Below are 17,917 nucleotides of genomic sequence, written 5' to 3'. Positions count from 1 at the left end.
GTCCAACTTTTCTCACATCTGTCAGGCATCCTGACACCATGCATTTCTTATGATTTTGCCCTCAGGTGTATCAGACAAATACTAACTCAATAGCCCAGAGTTCACCATGTACCAGCAATTTTCTCCCCCCTCTCCAGAGGACAAACCCCACCTTCTTGCAACTACACAGTCCTGCAGCACAAGCCTTTCAAAGGCACAAGCCTTTCAATCCCCAAAGGCACTGCAGGCAGCAGAACAGTGCTGCCATCCCAGATTTCCATGCATAAGATGGGAAGAAGAGGTGTCAGGATGGTACATGCAGACACCTCATAGATACCTGCAGCTGAATCACCATGCAGTGTATCATCCATTTGTTTCTGGAGAGTGGGGCCGGGGCCTCCTGCCCAGAGAGTGTGTGTGTGCTTGTACGTGGAGGGGAGTTACTTCAAGGTGACTGACAAACATGATACTTCAAATCAGAGACCAGGGAAAAACAGCATACTTCAGTTTTAGGTCTATTTCACCCAAATTCAATTTCTATAGAAAAAAAAAAAATCAACCTGTTCCTAAATATTGAAGAGAAGGTGTCTATCTTTCATAATGGGACTGCTCTCTTGAACAGTCATCCAAAGCTATGTGCTGGTACAGACAAAAGGCATCACCTCCCCCAAGAGTTTTCCAGTAACAGCTGCTGAAAAGTCTGAGAAGTGGTGTTACCCAGGCAGTACCTCACTGCCTTGCAACCTGACCTCCCCACTCCCACCTTTTCCCCAGGCATCAACACAACCTTATTCAGCTTCATTTCCTCTCAGCACACAGCCTTGAGCTGAAGACCACCTCCATCTCTGCTTGCAGCTCATGCTTCTCCCAACAGCACTGACACCTCCACTGGCATGCACACAACCTGTTCCAAGAGCAGCACCCTACCTGTGTCCTGGGGAACAAGGGAATCCCAGGCATAGGATCTCACCCCTTCTCTCATTCTACTTCCACAGTGTGGCATTTCCAATAAAATACTGCAGTGTTCACAGCTTCTGTGTTTGCAAAGTCCTGATCAAGGGGTCTTCCTTTACTGCATTTTTGCACAAGGAACACTCATAAACCCTGCAATTCGCAGAGGAGCAGGAGTGATGTCACACATCCATAGCTTCACAAAGTCTGCAAAGGCCAGGGCAGTGCCAAGTGACATGTGACTGTCTTTCAGAAACAGAAGCAGAAGAGAAGGCAAAGAGACAAGTCACAGTTGACAATGGAAACTGGTTTGCTGCTTTCAGAGTTGTATCATGAGACAAGTTAGGAGACTTTCACCTGCCTATCCGCATGCAACTTACTGGCACACCTGATCTTATTTCCAGATGTGATCTCTAACAGTCCATGCAGGCTACTCTGTGAAATTAGCAGTGTAAACCCCAGTATTATTTGGGTGATAGCCAAAAATCACTCCTGTGCCAGGAGTACTGGTACTTCCTATAAATATTAGACAATATTTACATATGTATCAAACAACAGTTTGGCAAAAAAAAAAGTTAATTCACCCAAGAGCATTTTGATCCTCTGATAAAACATTTCCTCGTTAAAGATGGAACAATACAAAGGACTTTGGACACCAACCAGCTGTCACACTTGTGTTGTGAGCTGGCACTAAATCCCATACAGCCAAGAAGAAAGATTTAGATGGTGGGAGGAGACCAAATGGTCCCTTTGCATTCACAGCATGTGAGAAACTCCTTCTGGAGAGGTGATTCCTGCTCTTGCTACCTATCTGAAGCAAGCTGAAAGAACGGGGATCCATCAAAACTCACCAACAGAAAACAAGTAGCTGCACTACTTTGACAGTACTGAAGTACTGCAAAACTTGTTGGATGTACTACAGCTGGGGATGTTGTACTGCAAAACTTGTTGGATGTACTACAGCTGGGGATGTTGTGAGCTAGAGATGGGGTTTTTTTGCTTTGCTCTCCAAGGGATGCTTAGAAATTGAATAGAAAGATTTCAAAATGCAATGACCCATTTGCAACCTTTGAGCCTGAGCTGAGTGAAGAAAACAAGAAGTGAGCTTAACAGAGATCTGAGACAGTAGTTGGGAAAAGTGAAAGCAGACCTCCTTTCCTCCTGCTTAAAATGAAGCATTCACACACTCGTACCTTAAAAAAAATCCTGATGCTAGCAGACTTCAACATTATTCTTCAAATATTTTCAGTACAGATATATTAATATTTCCCTGCACTTCTGGCAAATAGAGCACTTGGCAATTAAAAAGAAATGCAGTTTGGGGGGAAGCAGATTAGAAACATATTTTGCTACATAGTTCTAGTATGATGAACTCTTAATTAAAGAAAATATTAATTCAAAGTGTTGAAAGAAACAGTCCACAGAACTATGTGGTTCCTTCCAAGCTTCAATCTCACTCTCTTTTTAACTGATGTGTTTTATCACCAGCCTTTGAGAAATTGATTCTACAATCCCATTAAATCGATAGGCCATAATACACAAAATGAAAAAGAGGGGACTGACTAACCCTTGAGATGCTCTTGATCTCTTGATGTTTATTAGCTTATTTTTACTAGAGATGTCGTAAAATAGAACTCCTGAAAGTTCTCCTTATGACAAACCTATTGCTTTTCAGGCAACTCTCAGATGTGCTGCTTGACCTGCCACCTGCCTATTTCCAACGAGATCAGTGTCTTTACACTTAGCAGCACAAAGGGACCAACTTGACAAAACTCATGCTCGGCACTTTGAACTGCCTAACACCAGATCCAGAGCTGACATTACTCCAAGCCTTTCATGGGGCTCTGTTGTGATGCAAATAATGTACAATCCCCAGACACAAAAAAGTCATTAAACTGGAATTAGGAGTTATAAGTAACTGGCAAGCTGAAGGAAAAATCCGGGTTAAAAGGAACATCAAAGAAAGATCTACAAAGAAAATAGAAAACAGCTGTTTACAATTACACTTCAGCAAACGTAAGGAAACACAGGTATGACGACCGCAGGCTCAGCCGGTTTTGCTTCCCTAGTATGAGGTGTTCACTCATGTCACCCTTTCCCCCTGTCACCCAGCCCTGCGCGTGGGCTGAGAGCATTGACAGTATTTTAACTTTGCAGCCTTCTACTCAGCCCGCCAGTCACACTGGCCGGCAGACAAGCTAATACCAGCAACAAGCAACAAGCCAGCTCTGTGTGTGACCTGGAGCCAAGACCAGCCCATCTCCAGCCAAGCTCCCAGCAGCTCCCCAGCTGCTGACCAAACAGGGAATTGAGCAAACTGGGCAAGAGCAGAGAAAACACTCACATGGTATTAGGTCAGGAGTTAAAATATCTCAATGACCTGCAACTTCTATCAGGAACAGAACTGATGAATGCCAGAGCCACAAGGAAGACAAACTCATCTACAAAAAAACCCCATCCAGGCTCTGATGCAATTTCTGTCACTTCTGATAGACAGCAAGACAAAAGTAAGCAAGGTTTTCTCCCTTATGGAAAACAAACAAACAAAAAACCACACACAAAAAAACCCACAAACAACCATGATTTAAAATTAAATTTTCAAGAAACTATTGAGGAAATGGATGGAGCTAGTGGAGACTTTCTAGATCAGAGAGAAGCACAGCATCTCTGTCTAGCAAATGAAGACTATCCCTTTTTTCATGGTAAGAAAGATAACTTGGAGCCTCTTTGCCTGTAACTCCATCTTCAACATCAGCACCAGCCACCATTCACTTCATCCAACTTCAGTCCTGATTGGGCCATCCAAGAGGAATTATAAACCAGTCATGCAGCACAACAGCCTTCTTTCCACAGTAACAAGACATAATACAGGAATGTACAACACAATTTGGGGCTATTTTTCACCCAGAACATATGCCCTGTAACAACAAGCTCTCAATTAGCATGTTAATAGTGAAAGGAAATCAAAAGGTCAGTTCAAAAAATCATGCATAACTCAGGCTGGAGGAGTGTTCACAGCTAAGAAAACACCAGATTCCTGCAGAAAGCAGGAAGAGCTTAAGGGAGCAGCTGGCAGAGCAAGCACATGTTTTGTGCCACAGGCACAGCTGGTCACAGCCCATGGCCAGAGGAGAGGGCAGCAAGGGGGCTAGTCCACAGCCCCCACTACCCAGCTGCAAACAATTGAGGCTAGGGAGTACTCACTAAAGCAACTGTGGTACCTCTGAGTATCTGTGTTATGATCCCTGGCCCTTATGTGGTTTATCCCACCTTGGATTCTGTTCTCTTGCTAAGAAGATGACAAAAATGCAAGTTCTCAAGACACCTACAGACAAGACAAGGTCAGGCCAACATTACTTGCCTGGAAAAATTTCCTCTCTGTGCACTGCCATGAAGTAGTATGTGTATCTTTTATTAGCCACACATAAATTTTCTTTGCAATGCTGAGCCTTGAACTTTGTATCAAGAATAGTCCGGTATGTATTCTTTTTCCATTTCCAAACTAGAACATCTTGTAAGACTGCAGCAGTCTGAAAAGTCATGGTAGTCACACACTACTGCTGTTACAGTGAGAGGTAGCTGTGTGTTTACACACACACACACACACACACACACACACTTGCAGTGAGGAGAAAAGGAATTGCACTACTGGCTCATTACTTCTGCTCCTGCAGTTTAAAACTGGCAGAAATTTGATGACAGGCTGAAAATGTAAAGCAAAGAACAGTTTCTCAAGAAAAGGTTTTACTTGTCAGATTAGACAGAGGAGCCTGAATTCTGTCAGAGACAGCTCTTTCACTTCTCCCTTTTATTTCTTCCATTTTCTTCTTGTTGCCCCCCCTTTTCTGTATTGTCTTAGAGACTTTGAATAAACAGAGCAAGCATTCAGGGGCAGGGTGAAAGAAGAGGAACAGGCACAACTTGATGGACAGTGAACAAAGTGTGCACTAGATAGAAAAGTTACAGGAAATAAAAGGAGTCCAGAGAGCCGAGACGGAGGAATAGCAAAAGCATGAGAACAGCCAAGATGCTTCACAGACGTGTCTGGGCAAATGTTCAAGGCCGCGAGGTAAAACTACCAGAAGCCTGGAGTTACACTGTGCTTCTTCATACTGCAGTAAAACCTACCCTGAATATCTCCCAGGAGGGATCCACGGACAACCCTGCAACTTCCAATCCAGCAGCTTATTCAGAGATGGAGAAACCAGCTGTGTTAGACATCCAGGCCTCCTCTAATCCCTCTTAATCAATAGGCAGCTGGTCATCACCCTGGCTTAATTAGTCAAGATGAGGCGATGGGCACAGATGGGACAATGAACTCATAAGCCTAGTCATGAGGGTGGCTGGCCAGCATGGACCAGTTAGAGCTCTGTGCTCCAAGCATGTTTAACCTCCAGTATCAAAACCAGTCTTTCTAGAAGTGATATTTTAAGCCTCCTATCTCTCCAGTGCAGTCAGAAACTTCCTGGTAACTCTCAAAATTATTCAACTAACTCTCCAAAACCAGCAGGAAGTTGATTTCAATTTTTCTCAGACTATGCTGAAACCCATATCTCCATGAGCTGCTCAGCCATCCTTCTGTGGGCAGATGATGCTCTACATGGGGCAGGCTAAGCAGGTGGGAAGAAGTACCATTTCAGGTATGTGACTTCAATTTACCTCTGCATGCAAGTCAAACCCACCTCAGCTAAGGTCAATCTCCTTCTAGCAAAAGCCAGGATAACATACTGCAGTTAAATCCGCACCTGAAAGCCACCATTGCTTTAATTAGATTCAGTCAAATCCAGGTCTTTGCAGTCTAGACATGGTTTAGCAAGTGCTTTTATGTGAGTAATTCACTGAGAGAGAACACAGTTCTTAAAGGAATTAGATAACTCATTACATGTGAAGTTTTATCTGGAGCTTACCTAATTTTTAGCAAAGAAAAACAGTTGGATTTTGAGAGGGCAAAGACAGCTGAACATAAGCATTCAAGCATCAGTATAGGAGAAGATTTTACCTGGGGAAGGAAGGAAAATGTTCCTCCTTGAACCTACTGCTTTTCCAAAGTTTAGCCAGCCACAAGAAGCTTTCCGTTCAGAGTAAGAGCATTAAACATGACAATTTTGCAACACAGCACAGAAACACGAATCTTGAGGCAATGCAGAACACAGACTCCATCCCTTAGCTCTGGTCCCTTTTGTAGTCTCTGTACTACTCTGGGTTTTCAGTAAAGGTCCAGAGATTTATACAAAGGAGAGAGAAAAGGCACATAACAGAGTAACTACTGCCTCTGACCTACGGTATATACACAGAATATATACCTACGGTATATATTACAGAAACTCCAGGCAGGAATATCAGAACAGCTTTGTGGCTTGACAACTTCTGCACTGAAATCAAAGTGATGAGATGCTCCAGCTCCACCAAAGTCAATTTGACTAAGCTTTAATATAGATACAAAATGGCTGTTGGATGACAGAAAATTGTTAGTAGCAGCAGTACTGTACTCCTAGCTGTGTATGAATACATTATTGCTATTTTTTATTTGCTCAAAGAATCTCTGGCAGAGCTTTAGTAAGAAATGGAGAGTATCAGCCCACTGTTTCTAAAGACTGGATGTGCCTTACATACCCAGCTGGTTCTTCTACACAGCAACAACAGTATCACAGGCCAGCCAGGTCTCCTCCTTGCAATGAGACTCTCTCAGCAGTGATGCAAGAATGGCCATAACTGGACATTATGGTAAAACAATATTTATAGTTGCACTCGAATACAGCAGTATGCATAAAGCAACCCATAAATTGTCTCACTGTCCCCCAAAGAGCTGAAGAGATGATATTTTCTGCTACACAGTAAGGAGACAACCCCAGCTCACTTTTGTGATGCAAATTAGCAAGTTGCTTAGAGGAAGAGGTGAGGGGGGAAAAGTCTTTTAAGCAAAATTACAATGAAACTTCCTCCCTACACAACAGTCACAGACACCAGCTCCTATGGAGCCTCCTCCAGGACTCCACTTTCCTTCAGTCTGTGCACAGCCAAACCTCTGGCCCCTGACTGCACTCTCCTCGCTGCTGCATGCATCTGCCACCTCGCTCTCCTGCTGCAGTCACCGAACAGACCTTGAACCACCCAGAACGGGCACCAAATGTGTTAAACCAGGGCATATAAATCACTGCCCTTCCATGAAGATGTAGCTACAAGGAAATCTCTTTACCAAGCAGTAACAGCCTCCAAAGCAAAACACCACCCCAAATAAAACGCGGCTCAGGAATCTGAGGTATGTGGGCAGCGGGGGCTCTGATGGGTATGAAGGGACGACAGGAGCAGGCAGGCTGCTTCACAACAGCCGTTTCCTAGCCAGAGCAGAGGACCAGCTTAGCTGCCTCACGGGTGTGCACACAGAGCTTGGGAATGTGAGCAATGTGGACTGAGGGCCAGGGGGCTTTGCTGCCCGGGAGAGAGGGATGGGAGTGCGTACTAGGGAAACAACACAGAAAGACCAAGAGGCAGCTGGGGTTGCTGCAGAATTATAGGGCTCCCTGTGGAGGGGTCACAAGGCTCAACTACAGGCTGCAAACCAGCAAGGGTCCCTTTTTGTCCCACTCACCCTATGCTTGCGGAAACAAAATTTCACATGTAGCTTTGCAATAAATCATTATTGCATTGTGTCATTAATTTCTACCAGCTGAAAAAAACTGCATAAATGTCTCCAGTTTTTGGCTAGTTGCTGACATGAAAAACATACCAGCATTAAGAGTAATAAACAGATACACTTAACACTTCCTGAGCCAGAGATTTAATATTCAGCTGCACAAGAACAAACCTTTTCCTCCCCCAGGCTAACAAAAAATAGAGTTGCTACAGATAAGAGACCTGAAACCCTCTTGACTCTAATTCAGCCAAAACCAGCAATCCCTTACAACATCCAAAACATTCAGTCACCTGCTTATTTTTAAGGTTCTTGAAGAACTCCATTTTATTTCTACCACATTTTCTCCGTCCTTGTCCAACCACTGAGCACTGCCTATCTGGCTGGAGAAGCAGCTACCCAGAAGGGGCTCATGCCAGCAGCCGGTGGGCACCTCCCACTGTCGGATCTGGCCGGAGTGAGCACCGACTGCATCTCCTTAGCACGCCTACCGCATAACTCGTGACAGTCATGATGTGTGCACCGACACAAAGAAGGGTTTGTTTTCCTTAAATTTCCCTAGTGAGAAGGCTCCCGGCAGCCACTAGTACTTTCGTTGATGTGATCTCGAAACATTTCCTAAAAACATGACAGCAGGCACAAGCACCAACAGTGATAGGGTGAGAAACTGCAAGAAAAACACAAAGGAGACAAAGACAGTGATAAATCACAGATGGGATCAGGATCAAGATTAAGGCAACTCTCACTCCACTTACGGGCACGCAGCAGAGCCCTTGTCTACTGGTAAAAAAAATCATGAGTAAAGCAGCACCACAAGAAAAAAGTGGTAAGTATGCATCAAGTTTGTCAGCCCGGTTAAACGATGCTGACGATACATAAACTGCAGCTAATCATGCCTACATCGTTTCCAGCATCTCCAGGTTTCAGAGAGATTCGATCTTAGTTTTCCCGAAGGTGATTTTATATTATCTGTGAATGTTACCGACTTGCCATGCACAGAAAGCAGTCTGAGCAGACTGCTGGTAGAATACACATTGAGAAAATGGCCAGGATGCCAGAGTAAGACTGACATTCATCCGAGGAAAGAAAACCCTTCAGGAGTTTATCATTAGGGGAAAATAAAAAAAACAACCAGAAAGTTAAAAGTTTAAGAACAAGTTCAGCCCCACGTCAGGAAGGAATGGACCTTTATGGAATCTTAAGACTTGGAAAAAGCAATACAAGAAGAGATTTTTAGCTTAAATCTTAAGATTAGTCTGAGATAAAGGCTATTGTTTTAAAAGTGAAGTTATTTATTGAAAAATGTTAAGTGTGGTTTTAAAAAAAAATACCATAAAGCAGCTTAATTCTAATCACACTCATATAAATCCAGACTCCCAAATCTTCGTTTGCGAAGCCTAGGCATGAAATCCAGACTGAACACCTGAAAAGAGCCATATGACTCTCAGTGCCCTAAAAAAAAAAAAGAAAAAACAAAAAAACCTGACTCCCCTGCCCAAGACGCTAACAATTTACAGTTTGGGCTGGATTTGTTCCCCCCTTTTGGTTTGGTCGTGGAAAACTAGAGATTATGAACAGAGTTTAAGAACAACTTCAAAACTTACAGTTCTTTAACTTTCACCGTTAAGCAGTTTCAGTGACAACTGCTTTTCATTCAGCAAACTCATTTTTGGTTGCTAGACTCTACAAAACACGGTGCTACTGCCAGACAGATAGCAAGCTGGAAAACAGAGCAGCAAGAGAAGCATGGGAGCTACAGAAATCGTGCTTTAATATAGCTGTAAAATCCCACCTTGGTATAGCTTCATGATACTCCATAATATCCACATGAAGTTTACACAACTGTCTTCCACTTTGTTAGGGTTTCTCCAGCCATTCTGCACCCATCTTTTACTTCTGCTCTCTGGCGCACCTACACCACCCAGAAAAAAAAGCTAAGCCTTGCCTGCCAAATTACTTCTGCTTCCTGTCCCTGTTTGCCCCAGAAACCCAATTACAAAGTTAACTCATGCTAATGGAGCCTGAAGGGATGTGCACTCACACTCAGCTACATGACATGTCCCAATGAATGAACAGCCTGATTTTCACCCTGGTTCGGTATCTGAATGTAAACAATGCACACTGAAGTTATCTATTGCAGAATGGCAGATGCATCTTGGTGTATCTGTGGCTAATTGGAGTGAAAAGTCAAATTCCAATATATGAGTCATCATCCATTGAAGCACTCTGCTAAAACAAATAAACAAACCAACCAAGCAAAAAAACCCACCACAGTAGGGTTGACCCCAGCATCAGTTTCTACTCTGAAGAAAGATTCAGCTAAATTAAGCATCTTCTCTCAGCAGGTATTTTGCTGTGTCTATTGAGGTAAATACACACTGAAAAAAAAAAAAGGAAAAAACCAAAAAAAAAGCAAGGTTGTGCTCTAATGCAGCCCTGCAAAAGTTGGATTGAAGTGGAGAAGATTATGTCTTAATGTATCAATCTATTAACATTGCAAGGATTCTGAAGAGGAGGAGTTTAAACAATACCTGTCTACTAGCAGTAGGGTTAATAACAAAGCACTGGTGAGAAAACACCCAAAGGCTTAAATTGCATTTGCCAAGCTGCAAAACAGAGACTCTTTCATTCCAATTTCTCTTCTGTTGGAAGTCAGGAAATTGGGAGAAAAATTCTGCAATATTGTTTCATTTAATAACTATGTATGGGTCAAGTGCCCATACTTTTGTCTCACAATCAACATCTTGACTGTCCTTTGCTGCTTTTTATCATCATCATGGCTGGGCTTTGTGAACAAAGATTTGGGAAGGACTCTACCCACATTTGCTACAAGCGCGCTGGTGGCTAAAGAGGCCAAAGCGAGATAGGCAAGTCTGGTTGCAAAAGGCACAGCAGAAAGACTCCTTGGATGGTATCAGCAATTTTAAAACACTCAAAAGCCACAAAGAGAAAGGCTCTCTAGTCTGAATCCAAATATTATGTTCCCCAATCAGTGCACTACTTGGCAAATTCTCTCTGGAGAAGAAGAGCCACATAAAACACTCATGTATCTTTCTGTCACTGTCCAAAATAGATTCATTTGGCATAACTCTTAGAGATCCTCTGCATCACCATACGCTGAGACAGGGATGAAAAGAGCATCATTTGCAGAGAGTTCACTATTGTCTGAGGTCCTTGGGGCTTTTTGACACAGCTGTTCCAAAACAGCTCAGGAATGAGCACCATCCTTTTCTTATTTAACAGCTCACAAAGTGAATGAAAACACTGATGGAAGCCCCACCATGCACAGCCATGTTTATGCACCTAAACAAACACATTCAACCTCTGACATTCTCAAGTCAGGGAAGACTTCCAGCTGTTAACTGGGAAAAGATTTGCAGTTAAAAAAAAAAAAAAAGAATCAGAATAACTCGGGGGAAATAATTGTTTAAAACTAAACTCTTCTACCTTTGAGAATAACAAGTTGCAGGCTGGTGGCATGCTGAATAGGAAATGCAAAGCAAGGAGCTTTCCCAGTCCCACCCATGGAGCGGGGTGCTTCTGATCAGCATCTGCCAAGAAGATTCCAATGGACCAAACTTTAGAACACATCACATGGGTTTCCAACAGCTTGCAGGCTCGGGAGGCAATCATAGCACCATGATTTCATGCCTATTAATTTCTGACACAACCCTGTACTACTGCTGAGGCTTCCCACCCTCTCATGCTATGCTGGCACAGCACATGGGACAGCAAAGAGCCGGGGTGGGGGGTGCATATTTTAGCACGTTTGTTTCCAGCCAGATCAGTGCTCCAATCTGTTTTGTCACGGAGCCATATAAATATTAGGAACAGCACAAAGAAGCTGGCAGCAGAAGTGCAAGAGGAGAGCTCGCTGCTTTCAGCCAGGCACAGGTTTGCTGCCTACCTGTAGTCCCTGTATGGCCCCTCTGGCATAGGCAGCTGCAGTCAACGGAAAAGAGCTAGGAGATGTGGAGATCTGTATGGATACCAAATAAAACAGAAACAGTTCTGGCGCCACTTAGGAATTCGTGCTGCAAAATGATCTGAGTCAATCTGGGCAGCATCCTTCCCCTTAATGACACTGCAGAATTGGGAAGGGATCAGAAATACATATAAATCATGAAAGAGGCTTCAAAAAAACACTTCAGTTTTTCACAGAACAAACAGACATTATTTGGAAGTGGGTGGTGGATTATGCAAAATAACAAATGGTGCATAAAAGCTAAATCAGTGTTTGTCCTTATGTCAAGAAGGGATGACCAAGCTATGCAATTAGGAGGTTGAAATGTGTGCATGCACACATTACAGAAGTCATTATCAGTGCATAGCAGCCATGAAGGCTACCAGCTCAGTGAGACCATGAGAAGGACTGGTCACTTGTGTGGGTAACAGCCCTGTCTGGAGCTAAACTTAGGAACACTACCTGAAGTATTCAGGGAAAAAAAAAAAGAGAAGAGTCCAGGGACTTAGGGTTTAAAAGTCAATGTTTACTAATCACAAACATGTACAAGACATGAGTAGATTATGCCTCATTAGTCTTACATGTATGGCTACCTCAAATTTGTTAAAGGCCTCTGGTAAAAAACCTCTCAACACAAAGCAACTTTACTAGAGCTAGCACCTTGTCCAGTAACCAACATTCTGACTGCTTGCATCTCCTTGGAAAACTCAGCAGCACAGCACAGTCCACTCCTGCCAGGGCAATACTGGTTCATGTAAATATATCAGACCCTTTGGGCATAGAAGATGGTAGACCAGTAAGAAAACCTCAGGTCCTTGGGATGAGGAGTGGGTACATTTGTGCAGTGAAGAACTCAACAGTAAATCCTTTTGGATTTCCGCAACCAACAGCAGGGCATCTACAGCCAGGAAGGACATCCTCTACTTCAGAGCACTAGCATAGGATAAAGCAGGTTCAAGACACCACTAACCCAGAGCAGACTAGCGATCCATCCCAGAAAGTGTGGTGCTATAAACATTTGCCCAAGAAACCCAACAGGGTGTCCCCACTGCCCTCCTGGACACCAACCACCTCCAAACACCACCAAAGATGCCTGTAGTTCATGGTATGCACAGCTGTAGAGGAGATGGAGAAACAGTCCATGCTTTGCATGTAGGAGACTTCTCTCACTGACATTTCTTCCTCCTGAGCTGTGTGTGTCATGCAGCAACACCCCAGTGCTCCAGGACAGCACAGACATCTCCATATGTGTATGGAATGGAACAGAGGCACCATCCCTGAGTCCTAAAATACAGGTTGGGACACTCCCACTGGCCAATATCCTCCCTCCTACCATCACCCTCACCAAAACATTTTGTGGAGGTGCCTTTTTCAGGGAAAGACCAACCAAACCCGTCAGGGCAGATATCCAGGTCTAGTTTTGGCTCCTGGGTGCAATAGGGAGCCCATACACCAGAAAAGTATGTGAACAGCAGTTTGTCTTATAAAGAAAAGAATTAAAGGGACATTGAAAACATGTTTTCATGACTCATGTTTAATTGTCAGCTATCCCTCCTCAGTACAGCTCTAATTAGAAATCAGAAACAAATTTTTGAGCTCAGAAAGACACCAAAAAAATGGCATTTACTGACAAGGGAAGCCTGTGGGTGCATTTTAAGTCTAACAGGATGCCGCCTTCTAAACTGTGCTTTAGCCAAAATAGTTATTGGGCTTAATACAAGGTTAGGAGCCCAGAGCCTGTGGCAGCCTGGAAGAAAGATCAGATGCCTTTGCCACCCTTTCTGAAATGACAAAATTTTTTCACTGCTGGCAAAGCTCAGAAAACATTTCCAGTACTCCCCACAGCACCTTGTATGTAATTTCCCCTTTTCCTTATCACAGATAAGTACATCTTTAATGGTGAAAAAGTGACTATCACCACATATATCTTTCTGCTATGCGGAATTTGACAGGGAACCTTTGGCAAAGTAAAAATGTAAAAATGGCCTAAATCAGTATTCAGATTTGACCATAAGCCTCAACACTATTGTCATGACTGCAGACACAGTTTCCCAAGGTAAAATACACAGGTACCATTCAGTAGAGTATAATTCATACTATAACACTGCTGTATATGTAAGTAGTCTGCATAAAATATATAAGCTGGGGAAAAAAAAAAATCAATTAGCTGACTGTTCATTCCTAACACATATTTATTTCTCTTCAGGTACTAGTCTTTTGACAGCTGGGAACAGTCACATAATTTGCATGTTATTTCCTCTCGATGTATAGCTTCCATAACGGGAGCAAGACACAACTGTGACATATCAGAGTTGACAAGCCTACGTTGTTTCCCTTATTTCTCCATGAGATGTCTAAATGCCTTTTACAGCGCTGCCAATTATTCAATAGTATCATGTAAGCTGATACTATTAAGATACTTAAAAGATACTTAAAATTAATAATTTTCCACTAGAACCAAGCACATTATAAATCTCATCATAGACCTCAATCTGTAGTCAAGATAAACTTATTTCATAATGCTCATTAATTTTTTTATTTCATAAAGACTTATGAAATAAGATTATATGCATATGGTTCATAAAAAATACTATGATTTTTAGGTATATTTTTATATAGCTCAAACAGAAAACTTTTCAAGTAAATCCTGTAAAAAAATTACAGCTGTCATTTCAAGTCATTGGTAAACTACATGTATTGCAACTTTAGGAAGTTAGGTGGAATCAAAACTTTGCAAGTTGTTCACTGCTATTTTATGTTCCAATTCCACCTGAACTTCTCCACATCATTATGACATGAAAATCTAGTTATTAGCTTAGTACTTGTCATCTTGCCACAACCCACAAAAATTTTAGATAAAATTCATACCCCTGCACCTACAGTCACACAGGCTTTCAAGCCACTTCCTTTTCTAAAGCATTGAGGCTTTAGAATTGGACAGCATGAGCAGTGACGCCTCAAACACCTCCTCTGGCCCATTAGTCAATTCCATTAGCTAAATGACTAGGAAAAAAGCCCTCTTTCTCCCTGACCTAGGCTACAACAGGTGCTGACACCACAAGAAAATCTGCAACTGTTCTCAATTAACAACTAATGTTTTAGCAACTAAAAGCATGATCAGATGCCCATTCCTGACAGCTCTTCACAGTGGCTCTGCATCATTTGCAAAATAGACTCTTCATTTAGATGTTTTCATTTCACTTTCAGCATCTATTATTTAGACATGCAGGGCACTGCAGAAATTGAGACCACAAGCTGTACCAGAAGCTTACAAACCTGAGAAAACCTCCAGAGTGGAAAAAGGCAAACAGATACTGAGAGGGAGCAACTGAACCAACTCATCTCATGCAGAAGTCATTTGTTGTATGAGAAATATCTTCACTGCTGCTTCTCCAAAGGAGGTGGGATTTTTAGAGACACACTAAACTGCCACATAAAACCAGTCCATATTCAGTTTTCAATCTAAGGATCCAGTTTTATTCACAGTTTAACCAATGAAATTTCAAAGTAAAGCCTAATCTTAAATGAAAGCAGATGCATACAAATTTAAAAACTAAGACACTAGGGACTCCCATATGGGCTGGAATGCCACAGAAGTTGTCACTAAATTACACAGAGTGGTCACCAATAATCTATTTAATGGCAGTATCCTGTTTGACACTAGAAGGAACATCCACCTTAGTATGAATTTCCATCTAGTTAGATCTCTAGCAATAAAACGGGATGATAAATTGTGCTGTGATGTCAGATAAATGAAACAGACTTCAACATAGCATCAAATCCCACCAAGCAAACTGTCATCAAAGTCACAGATTTTGAGGCGCACAAGAGCCTATATCCACCCACACATCAGCCCAAGCTGCACTCCAGCTGCTGGGGTTGTGCTGCTGCCCCCAGCGCTGGTATGACCTACACCCAGCACTCTGTGGAATGCTCACACAACAAGTTTCCACACCTAATCTCCCCCACACCTTCATGCACCAGAACTGCAACCTCTCTCACTCAAAACCAGTGGAGGAAGGACCCAGGCTTCCCTGCCATACAACACCACCCCATCTCCTGCTGAGGATGCAGGTTTTGGGTAGGATCCCATTTCACTTAATCACTAATGTCTAGCAGATGTTCCCAGCCAGGAGAGAGACAAGACTTCAGAGATGCTGCTTGCAGCATGGATTGGGTGCAGCCTGACTCCAACCAAACAGCCCTGCTGGCACCCACTCGCTTTGAAAAACTAACTCCAGACCTGAACACCCAAGCAGCATTTCTAAGGGCTTGAAACCCCACCCAAACAAAAATGTCACGTCCTTCTTTGCACACCTGGAGCACTTATTAGTTTGACCTTTCTAAAACTCACATTAACCCAATCAGCCTCCTCTCACTTTTCCCATATTCTCCTTTCTTCACAACCCACACCTGCACAACCTTTAGTTAGACCCAGTCATCTTGCCAGAAACAGTGAAATAAAAGGGTAAGATACACCCGATATTTTCAATCAGCAACTTGTCACGGTACCTTTTATGGCTTGCCAAGATGCAATGTTGTCAATTATGCTACAGAACTGCCAGATGGACTCTGCCGTTATTTAAATGTTTGAGAGTTTCGATTTAACAAAAAGCACACTACACCTGACCTTAACAGCAGTACAAGAAAAATTGGTCTTATGTGTAACTCAGGGACAAAGCAGTCACAAAGAAAGCCACTGTCATTACTGAAGCTTGTAATTGCCTGAAGTAGATTTTACACATAAGTGTGTATCAAGCTATAGGGTCTCACAATGTTGTTTCAAAAATAATAAAGCAGTTTTCAAACACTTCAGGATGTCTGTAAGAGTTTGTGGGGGGGGATGGCGTTTTTTTGAGATCTGTGAAGAGAAGCCAAAGTTAAGGCTGAGCATCAAAGCCTTGCCCTTGTCCCATCCAACCCAGCCCCCCCCCCAAAAAAAAGTCTCTACTCTTTCTGAAGTGCCAGCTCACAAGTTAGTGACGGTCCATTTGAACAAAGCACCGGTGAACACAGCTCCCACACGTGATCCATTCCGTCCACCGCGGTACCCGGTCTCCCTCCTCTCCCCCGCCCAGGTGCTTCCATGGTAGCACTTCCATGGGCAGCCAGCGCTGGGGGCCGGCGGGGGCCCGCGCGGGGCCGGGACGCGCCTCCGCTGCTCCGAGCGCCGCCAGGATGCAGCGATGCACCGAACACGCGCGGCCGTGCCCCGCTCGGCAAAATCAAGCGTTTTTACTCAAAACGGGGATAGATATCAACAATTATCCGCGACACGCTCACATACCGGTCCGCCGGGACCGCCGCCTCCCTGGCAGCGGGGCAGCAGACCGTCCGCTCCCCGCGACGATGCTGCTCCGTCCGACGAGAGGGGCGGCAGCAGCGCCCTTGCCACTGGCCCCCCGCCTCGACCGAGCGCCTCTCTCCCGCCGTATCCCATCCCAAACCCCGCCCGCCGCTCACCTCTGGGCTCCTCGCCCCAGCGAGGAGGCAGTGGCGGGATGGTGGTGGTGGGGGCGCTCGGGACCTCCGCAAAACTTCAGCCCCTACCTCCCGGCAGCCCGCACCGCCGGGACTCCGCAAACTCCTCCGGCCGCCGCTTTGTACCCGCCGGCGGCCGCACTGCGACTGCGCGCTGCCCAAAACCAACACGGCGCCTCCGGGGACCCGCGACCCGCCCGCCCCGGCAGGGACGTGTGTTCGCCTGGGGCCACCCCCGACCGCGCAAACCCTCCCACATCCTAGCAGTGCTCGGATAGTGCGGACTCTCCACGGCTTCGTCCGTTCCCCCATCCCTTCTGCCCCGCCGCGGGTGTGGGGAGGGTTTTGGATAGGTTAGGTGGGCGCACGGCACGGCGTGGGTGGCCGCGGCGTCTACCCCCCTGAAGCATCGGAGATGTGGTGGAGTGCGGGGACCGCCGGCGGCGTCAGAGAGAAGCGTTCTTGCCTCCTGTCTGAGAGCCTGGGCCAGCGGCTCGCCGGGATGCAGGAGCTCCCTGCCAGGGAAAGCAGGGTTGCCGTCGGGGCTGCGCCTGGAAACGCAGCATCCTTGGGAAAACCTGCCTGGAGATAACGCAGCTGAAGTCTGCACTGTTGGAGGGAGTCGTTCGAAGCCCACGAAGGGAGCGTTGGCCTCAGCAGGATTGGGGTCGAATCCACTACCTGGCCAAGGCTGGTACGGCACAGTGCCAAGGGACTGGGATTCCCCACTGAAGGCTGTCATGTGAAGTGCTTTTATCGGTGTCAGGGCCTCGGCAGAATGTGCCCTCTGGGTGCCAGCTATTCTGTGCAGGGCTGGACGGGGTCCTCAGCCAAGGCTTTCAAAAAGAGCACCACTTACCATCAGCTCCCTCTGCACTGCTTTGTGAACCTCAGCTTAGAAGCAAAGTTTT

At 44.7% G+C, this 17,917-nt stretch overlaps 1 protein-coding gene across 3 annotated transcripts in view; it reads right to left on the bottom strand.

The window, feature by feature from the left end:
• Positions 1-17,144, bottom strand: part of KANK1 (KN motif and ankyrin repeat domains 1) — a 129,840-nt gene extending 112,696 nt beyond the window's left edge. Inside the window, exon 1 of one of the 3 annotated variants that reach the window (XM_032675372.1) lies at positions 16,989-17,144. The gene's annotated coding sequence lies outside the window, so the exon portion shown is untranslated. Of the gene's footprint in view, positions 1-9,353; positions 9,425-16,988 lie in introns of those variants that run through there. The other 2 variants (XM_032675371.1, XM_032675370.1) reach the window with 2 other exon arrangements.
• Between the last annotated feature and the right edge of the window lie 773 nt (positions 17,145-17,917).

The sequence above is a fragment of the Chiroxiphia lanceolata genome, chromosome Z (genome assembly GCF_009829145.1).
Source record: "Chiroxiphia lanceolata isolate bChiLan1 chromosome Z, bChiLan1.pri, whole genome shotgun sequence".
NCBI lineage: Eukaryota > Metazoa > Chordata > Aves > Passeriformes > Pipridae > Chiroxiphia > Chiroxiphia lanceolata.
This window is presented reverse-complemented; position numbering and strand designations above follow the sequence as displayed.